This window comes from Sapajus apella, unplaced genomic scaffold (genome assembly GCF_009761245.1).
Source record: "Sapajus apella isolate SASKATOON/1434 unplaced genomic scaffold, GSC_monkey_1.0 scaffold201, whole genome shotgun sequence".
In the NCBI taxonomy this organism is placed as follows: Eukaryota; Metazoa; Chordata; class Mammalia; order Primates; family Cebidae; genus Sapajus; species Sapajus apella.
Window position 1 is genome coordinate 400,584 of NW_022437141.1, and position 9,330 is coordinate 409,913.

The 9,330-nt window shown below is 47.5% G+C and overlaps 1 protein-coding gene across 3 annotated transcripts in view; it reads left to right on the forward strand.

The window, feature by feature from the left end:
• Positions 1–9,330, forward strand: part of DCAKD (dephospho-CoA kinase domain containing) — a 38,612-nt gene that overhangs the window by 4,718 nt on the left and 24,564 nt on the right. Inside the window, exon 1 of one of the 3 annotated variants that reach the window (XM_032269969.1) lies at positions 6,028–6,135. The exons of 1 other annotated variant lie outside the window; for it this stretch is intronic. The gene's annotated coding sequence lies outside the window, so the exon portion shown is untranslated. Of the gene's footprint in view, positions 1–6,027; positions 6,136–9,330 lie in introns of those variants that run through there. One more of the 3 variants, XM_032269971.1, reaches the window with a different exon arrangement.

The window sequence follows — 9,330 nt, forward strand, 5'->3', positions numbered from 1 at the left end:
GCCTCAGCCTCCCGAGTAGCTGGGACTACAGGCACGCGCCACCATGCCCAGCTAATTTTTTTTGTATTTTTAGTAGAGACGGGGTTTCACCATGTTGACCAGGATGGTCTCGATCTCTTGACCTCGTGATCCACCTGCCTCGGCCTCCCAAAGTGCTGGGATTACAGGCTTGAGCCACCGCGCCCGGCCAAAAATTTTTTTTTTTTTTTTGTCTTTTTTTTTTTTTTTTTTTTTCTCCTTAAATACGGGGTTTCACCATGTTGGTCAGGCTGGTCTTGAACTCCCAGCCTCAGGTGATCCACCCACCTTGGCCTCCAAAGTGCTTGGATTACAGGCGTGAGCCACCACGCCCGGCCTGCCTCTGACTTAATGAATGATCTTAGGCAAGTCACTTAACCTCTCTGAACTTCAGTGTTCTTATCTGTAAAATAAGACTTACATAGAGTCTGGGACAGTCAATACCCACTTAATTATTATTTCCCTTCCCAGGAGGTCAGCATTACTGCTATGATAACTAAAAAAAAAAACTTTCTCATAATGTCCATCACAGATCAAGGCCCTTGCTGTACTCCCAGCATTACCAGAGATAACTTTTTTTTTTTTGAGATGGAGCTTTGGTCTTGTCGCCCAGGCTGGAGTGCAATGGTGTGATCTCTGTTCAATGCAACCTCTGACTCCCAGGTTCAAGCGATTCTCCTACCTCAGCCTCCCAAGTAGCTGGGATTACAGGTGTGAGCCACCACACCTGGCTGATTTTTTATATATTTAGTAGACACAGGGTTTTGCCATGTCGGCCAGGCTGTTCTCAAACTCCTCACCTCAGGTGATCCACCCTCCTCGGCCTCTCAAAGTGCTGGGATTACAGGTATGAGCCACTGCACCCCACCAGAGATAACCTTTCTTCTGGTGGACCTAGGAAGCCGTGAGCTAGGTTGTGATTTATTTATTCGAACCTCAGGAACACTGATGACTTGTCAGCCTCTGTGGCAGAAACTGGAGAGTCAGGGATAGAACAGTTCTAGCACAGTGCCTACAAAAGTCGGGAGCACAGGCTATCTGAGGCAGGACCCTTAACCTGGGCCAGGAGGTCCTAGGGGACATGGTGGCTTAGCTGAGTGTTCATAGGGGCAGTAGACAAACGGGTAGATGTTCTAGGCAGAAAACATAAAAGTCTAGGCGCCTGAGACTTGGGTGCTTTTGAGCTGTTGCAGTGAGAATGATATGACTTAGGACTGGAGCTTAGAAGTGAGAAGTTTTTTTGTTCTTTGTTTTTTTTTCCTTATACAGACAGTTCTAGCTTTGTCGCCCAGGCTGGAGTGCAGTGGCACCATCGTCGCTCACTGCAGCCTCAAACTCCTGTGCTCAAGTGATCTTCCCACCTCAGTCTCTCAAGTAGGCAGGACTACAGGCACACGCCACCACACTCAGCTAAGTTTTTAAAAATTTTTTTTGTAGAGATGGGGTCTTGTTATGTTGCCCAGGCTAGTCTTGAACTCCTGGTCTCAAGTGGTTCTCCCACCTCAGACACCCAAACTGCTGGAATTACAGATGTGAGCCACCATGCCCAGCCTGGAGCATTTTGAAAGTTCAGATTGGAGAGGCAGGCAAGGTTGAATTGCTTGAACTTGGGAGGTGGAGCTGAGATTGTGCCACTACACTCCAACCTAGGCGACAGAGCAAGAACTTGTCTCAAAAAAAAAAAAAAAAAAAAAAAGCCAGTGAGGACACATGGACACAGGGAGGGAACATCACACACTGGGGCCTGTCAGGGTGGGGGGCTGGGGAGAGATAGAGAAATACCTAATGTAGATGATAGGTTGATGGGTGCAGCAAACCACCATGGCACCTGTATACCTATGTAACAAACTGCATGTTCTGCACATGTACTCTAGAACTTAAAGTATAATAATTTAAAAAAGAAGGAAAGGAGAGACAGAGGGAGGGAGGGAAGGAGGGAGGAAGGGAGGGAGGGAGGGAAAGAAATGTAACAAGCAAGGGCTGAGGCAGGAACACAGAGTATATTGACTTTTTATGTTTGTACAATGCTTTATTGCACACATAATGCACCAGCATACCATCTCATTTGATCCCCACTGTCAGCTATCCTGTTTGACCCTGCAGGATGAACAGGGCGGGTATTACTCTTGTCTTACAGTGAGAAAACAAAGAAGTTCAGTTATTTGTTCAGTTTCACTGCTACTTACTATGAAGCTCAGACTTGAACATAGATGTTTTAACACGAAGTCTGGTACAGTAACTAAATTCCCTTCCTCCTTCCTCTTTCTTAAGGAGGAACATATGGTAAGATGTGTGTCTAGAGTTGTGATCTGGGCCAACCTGGAAGGCCTTAAGTTCCAGGCTCAGGAGATTGGATTTCCAGGTGGTGAGGACCTACAGGAGGGTTGGTTGGTTGTGAACTATGGCATACATTTAGTTGCGTATTAATATTTACTTAAACAGGCCAGGCACAGTGCTCACACCTGTAATCCCAGCACTTTGGGAGGCTGAGGCAGGTGGATTGCCTGAGCTCAAGAATTTGTGACCAGCCTGAGCAGCATGGCAAAACCCTGTCTCAACCAAAACGACAAACAATTAGCCAGGCATGCTAGTACATGCCTGTGGTCTCAGCTACTCATTGGGAGGCTGAGGTGGGAGGATCACTTGAGCCTGGGAGGCAGAGGTTGCAGTGAGCCAAGATCATGCCACTGCACTAACCTGGGTGACAGAGTGAGACCCTGTCTCAAAAATAAATAAATAATAAAATAGATGTACAGAAAATAAATTTAAGAACCAGAAGCCAAAGAAGTCATCTCCAGTGGACTCAGGGTTGTTCATCAAACAAACTGTGAAGCAGCACTGTATTCCAGGCATCATGCTACTTGCTAACGACACAGGCGACTGAGATGCAGGCCATTGTCGGGATGAAATGAGATCGTGTAAGCAGCTAGAATCGGCTCAAAGTTTATTATTGCCATCCTGAATCACGAAAGACATATTTGAGCTCAAGAAGCCCTTGATGGCATCACATGAAAACTGCAAAGGCCAAGTTTCATTATGGAGGAGATGCCTGGGTTGAAGACCCTGTAGCAGCCTGTCAGCCGTTCCTGTGGTGGGATCCTCCTGGGGGAGAGGTGCAGCTGCTTTTGGCAGACTGGACCACAAGGATACCTCCTTAGAAGACAAGGCTTTCACTTGTACATGAATAGTTATAATACAGTAAGGCAGTATCTGAGAAAAGTAGGATCATCTGGAGTTTCCTAACACTGTGTCCCAGGAAGATCCAGATAATCTGGAGATACAGGACGGGCCTGGCCCTATCCCTGCCTTGGCCAGTCATGGTTACTGTTGGAAATCTGGGTATCTCTTGGCTGTGTCAGGAGAAGGGAAAAGGTTGAGAACCACAGGACTAGATTATCCATATGTTGTTTGATCAAGAGGGTAATTGAGCCATTAGATCTGGCTCTATAGAATAGGAATTAGATCTGTTCTGCATGGCCCCACGGTTTAAAACTAGGAGAGATATTATTAAAAAACTTTCTAACTACCAGGATTGGACATTAAAAATTACTGTTGCCGGGTGCAGTGGCTCATGCCTGTAATCCCAGCACTTTGGGAGGCTGAGGCGGGCAGATCACAAGGTCAGGAGATTGAGACCATCCTGGCTAAGATGGTGAAACCCCGTCTGTACTAAAAATACAAAGAATTAGCTGGGCACGGTGGCACACGTCTGTAGTTCCAGCTACTCGGGAGGCTGAGGCAGGAGAATGGCTTGAACCCAGGAGGTGGAGGTTGCAGTGAGCCAAGATCGCACCACTGCACTCCAGCCTGGGTGACAGAGTGAGACTCCATCTCAAAAATAAGCAAATAAATAAAGAACTGTCTTCAGTGGCAATGAGTTCCCCAACACAGGACATGTACATGAATAGATGGCGGAGATAATGTGGAAGAGATTCAAATACTGGCACGGTATTTGGACTAAATGGCTTTTTTGGATACAAGACAGAATCCTATTTATTGGGTTATGGCAGTAGGCCTCCTTGACTGTTGAAGTCGGGAAGAAAGCTTTCAGAGACTGAGGTGATCTGAGAAAGATGTTAAATTACTTCATTCCTCAATATATTGAATCCCTCTTGTGCAGGGCACTGGGTATTGGAGTGGTAGATGGACAAGATTCCTACCTTAAAGGAAGTAGAGAACAGAAATACAGTTTAAGGAGAGGGAAGGGAGGCAGGGTAGGTGTTAATTTAAAACTTCCTACTGGTGGGTCATGGTGGCTGTCGCCTATAATTCCAGCACTTTGGGAGGCCGAGGTGAGAGGCTCACCTGAGGTCAGGAGTTCGAGACCAGCCTGGCCAACATGGTGAAACTCCATCTCTACTAAAAATACAAAAATTAGCAAGGTATGTCAGGTGTGGTGGCTCATACCTGTAATCCCAGCACTTTGGGAGGCCAAGGTGGGTGGATCACATAGATTAGGAGTTCAAGACCAGCCTGGCCAAAATGGTGGAACCCAATCTCTACTAAAAATACAAAATTAGCCAAGTGTGGTGGCGCATGCCTGTAATAATAGCTACTTGGCAGATTAAGGCAGGAGAATTGCTTGAACCCGGGAGGTGGAGGTTGCAGTAAGCCATGATTGCCCCATTGCACCCCAGCCTGGGCAATAAGAGTGAAACTCCATCTCAAAAATAAAAATAAAAAAAATTAGCCGGTGTGGTGGCACACGCCTGTAGTCCCAGCTACTTGGGAAGCTGAGGCTGGAGAATCGCTTGAACCTGGGAGGCAGAGGCTACAGTGAGCGGAGATCATGCCACTGCACCCCTGCCTGGGTGACAGAGTGAAACTCCGTCTCAAAAAAACCCCAGAAAAACAACAAAAAAAGCTTCCTGCTATATGTGAGGCATAACTAGATGCTTTTTTTTTTTTTTTTTTTTGGATATAGAATATTGCTCTGTCTCCCAGCTGGAGTGCAATGGCCTGATCTCGGCTCACTGCAACCACTGCCTCCCGGGATCAAGCAATTCTCCTACCTCAGTCTCCCTTGTAGCTGGGATTACAGGCATCCACCACCATGGCCGGCTAATTTTTGTATTTTAAATAGAGACGGGATTCAGCCATGTTGGTCAGGCTGGTCTCAAATTCCTTACCTTAGGTGATCCATCTGCACTGGCCTCCCAAAGTGCTGGGATTACAGGCATGAGCCACAGCGCCCGGCCTAGATGCTTTATTGTTTTTTGAGACAAGGTCTCACTTTGTTGCCCAGGCTGGAGTACAGTGGCACCATCATGGCTCACTGCAGCCTTGACCTCTTGGGCTCAAGTCATCTTGCCTCAGCCACCTGAGTAGCTGAGACTACACTGTCACCATGCCTGGCTAGTTTATTTTTTGTAGCTATCAGGAGGTTAGTCTCATTCTTGTTTAGGCTGGTCTCGAACTCCTGGAGGCTCAAGTGATCCTCCCACCTAGGCCTCCCAAAGTGCTGAGATTACAGGTGTGAGCCACTGTACCTGACTTTTATGTGTTCTTTCAACTGCTGCACAGTTGCAATTACCCCGATTTAAGAGAGGAGACAGGATGAGAGGCTGAGTGACTTGCTAGGCTTGTATGGACAGCATGCGGGTTCTGCAATCAAGTTACTTTGTATGAGAGGGCAAATAGATTAACCGCTAAACATAGTTTCCTCTTGTGTAAAATGGGGATGATGATAGTATCCATCTTGAGGACTGTGCGGGCCGAAATAATCCTACAAAGTGCTCTTAGGACCTGGCAGGTGGAAAGTGCTCATGATCACCACTACCAAGGCTGCACAAGTAGTGAGTGGCCGAGCTTGAATCTGAAGTTAGGACCCTGCAGTTTCGCCCCTCTCTTCTCCCTCTCCTTCCCGGCTCCCGGCAAAGGAAAAGTTACAGCTCCGGGTCGGGGACTGGGGACTTCCGAGCCGCAATCCGGGGCCGAGCTCGCCCCCGCCCACCTCTCAAGGTCCCGCCCACCTGTCCCGGCCCCGCCCTCCCGTTGGCCGGACGTCCGTTTCGCGTGCGCGCGCCCCAGAGGTCCCGCCTCGCGCGCTGAGCCACCCTGTAAGCGCCGCGGAGATTGGGCTAGAGGCGGCGGCCTAGGACCGGTCGGAGGCGCTGGGTACGTAGCGCGCCGCGGGGGCCGGTGGGAGCGGGCCGGGCACCGGGGAGGGGGCGGGCCCTGGCTGCGGCTGCTACACGGGGCTGCCTCCGCGCCTGGCGTTCCAGTTTCGCGGCCTGGTGGGGCGTACGCGCCTTTTTTGAAAGCCTGAGTTACGATGTATTGAGCGCATCGTGTGCGGCCAGCACTAGGGTAAGCCCTTTTATATCCACGGCCTATTGTCTTGACAGCAGCCCTGCAAAGCAAGATGTTATTTCCTGCAGGGTCCAACCCCGCAGGGTCTAGTGGGTATTCTTTTGTGTGCAGAGACGATAGATCGCAGGAAAGAAAGACACAGAGATAAGAGAATTCAGCTGGGCCCAGGAGACCACTACCACCAAGGCGCAGAGTCCAGTAGTGGCACTGAATGCTTGGACGCGCTGATATTTATTGTATACAAGGCAGGGAGGCAGGGTAAGAAGAATGAATCACCTGACATGATTAATAGGGTCAAGTAAATCACGTGCCTACAGTACACGGGGCCCCTCCCTTTCAGGTAGCTGCTGCAAGGAGGGGAGGCACATACGTCAGCATCTTTCTATGCACTTATCAGAAAGATCAAAGGCTTTTAGGATTTTTTTTTTTTTTTTTTTTCAAGATGGGGTGTCACCATGTTGATCAGGCTGGTCTTGAACTCCCGACCTCAGGTGATCCGCCCACCTTGGCCTCCAAAGTGCTTGGATTACAGGCGTGAGCCACCATGCCCGGCCAGGATTTCTCTATTCTTTTCACGACTTCTAAGAACTTAAAAAGAGCAGCAGGTGGGAAAGCGGAACATGAAAGTGGGCAAGGATGGTGACCATCGGAGCACAGCACCACAGAGAGGCATTTAAGCCCCTGGATGTCTGCAGGCAGGCCTGGCTTATGTCAGGCCTTCTTCAAGAGCCAGGCAGAGCAGAGTGTTCTCTGAACTCCCCCAGTGAAAGGGAAACTCCCCTTCACGGCTTAAGGGGCGCCTTCCCATGCACTGGCGCTACCGCAAGGCCTGCCTGCTAAGTAACAGGCCCCTTTCCAGGGGCTGGCACTACCTCAAGGCTCTCGCTCTCACCTCCTGATCACTTCTCACGATGTCCCTTTGGTTCCTAATTATATTTCACCTGATTATGTCTGTACTATAAGACTAAAATGATTCTATCCTATAATACTAAAGCAAAGATTAATAAAGAATAATGATTTAATAGGATTGATTATATTGATTATATAATTGATTATATGATTGTTTCTAAATATATTTGGTATCATTGCTAAGACTAAGTGAATGTTCTTTTGTGTGTGGAGACGATAGATCCCAGGAAAGAAAGACACAAGACACAAAGAGAAGAGAAGAATTCAGGTGGGCCTGGGGGACCACTACTACCAAGTAATCATTTATTATACTGGGACAGATTGTGCCTTCACACAATCTGTGAAGGCGGGGTGGGGAGAAGCCTATTCCTTCCCCAGCTCCGCAACCGAGGTGTTGGCATCTCAGGTGTTTACTTATAGAGTTTTCAAAGATTTTTCGCTCTCTCCCTTAGTTAAGGGAAAATGATTCAAACTACCTGAGAGAATTTTGACATTAAGTCTCAATTCCAAAGATGAGGAGGCCGGGCGCGGTGGCTCACGCCTGTAATCCAAGCACTTTGGAGGCCAAGGCGGGTGGATCACCTGAGGTCGGGAGTTCAAGACCAGCCTGACCGACATGGTGAAACCCCATCTTTTTAAAAAATAAAATAAAATAAAATAAAATAAAAAAAGAAAAAAGAAGATGAGGAAATGGAAGTCTTTGAATATGTTTTATGTTTTAAATGTGTTTTTGTTTTTGTGGGAGAGAGAGTGCTCATTTTACCTGAATAAGATTGAGTTAGTGTGACACAGTGCTGGCATAGGCCTGGGGAAGCGGGTGAAATGCTAGAGAGATAGAAAGTGTACGGGCAGGTTCGGGTGGTTTTTGTCTTAGCAGGGCCCTAAATTCCCACCAAATTCTCTTCTGTCTGTTTTGAGCAAAGTCTGAGTCTGTCCCCTGGTAAATAACCTTTAAAGGGTCTCAGCCTCTCTTGCTTGTACAAAAGATGAGGGCTGATAGCTGAAGGGAGCTTAGCTTTGTTTTGAAAATTACCGGCGGGGGTCACTCACACCTATAATCCCAGCACTTTGGGAGGCTAAGGCAGCTGGATCACCTGAGGTTAGGAGTTCAAGACCAGCCTGGTCAACATGGTGAAACCACTGTCTCTACCAAAAATACAAAATAATTAGCTGGGCATGGTGACGGGCGCCTCTAATCCCAGCTACTTGAGAGGTGGAGGCAGGAGAATTGCTGGAACCTGGGAGGCAGAGGTTGCAGTGAGCTGAGATCTGAGATGGCACCACTGCATTACGTCTCAAAAAAATAAAAAATAAAGAGAGATAAAGAAAGAACGAACAGGCATGGTGATTCATGGCTGGTAATACCAGCACTTTAGGAGGCCGAGGCAGGCAGATCACCTGAGGCCAGGAGTTTGAGACCAGACTGGCCAGCATGGTGAAACTCCATCTCTACAAAAAATACAGAAATATTAGCAGGGCATGGTGGCTCATGCCTGCAATCCCAGCACTTTGGAAGGTCAAGGTCGGTGAATCATGAGGTCAGGAGTTTGAAACCAGCCTGGCCAACATGGTGAAACCCAATCTCTACTAAAAATACAAAAAATTAGCCAGGCGTAGTGGCGGGCGCCTGACAGCTACTTGGGAGGCTCAGGCAGGAAAATCGTTTGGACTTGGGAAGCAGAAGTTTCAGTGAGCGGAGATTATGCCACTGCACTCCAGCCTGGGCAATAAGAGCAAGACTCCGTCTAAAAAAAAAGAAAAAGAAAATTACCTGCTGGCACAGTTTCAGATTGACAGCTTTACATTAGTTACAGATGATAAAATTTCTGGTTCATTGTGAATGTTGGTATTTTAAAATAAAGCTGTGAAAATTCTCATTTAAATCTGCAGTGAAGTCTAAATATATACCATTTGATTTGATTTCCCCTCATCTTTTGGAAAAAAAAAAAAACACTTTTTATTTAACCATCGAAATTTCTAATCATTCTTTTTTCCTTTTTTTTTTTTTTTTTTTTTGAGACGGAGTTTCGCTCTTGTTACCCAGGCTGGAGTGCAATGGCGCGATCTCGGCTCACCGCAACCTCCGCCTCC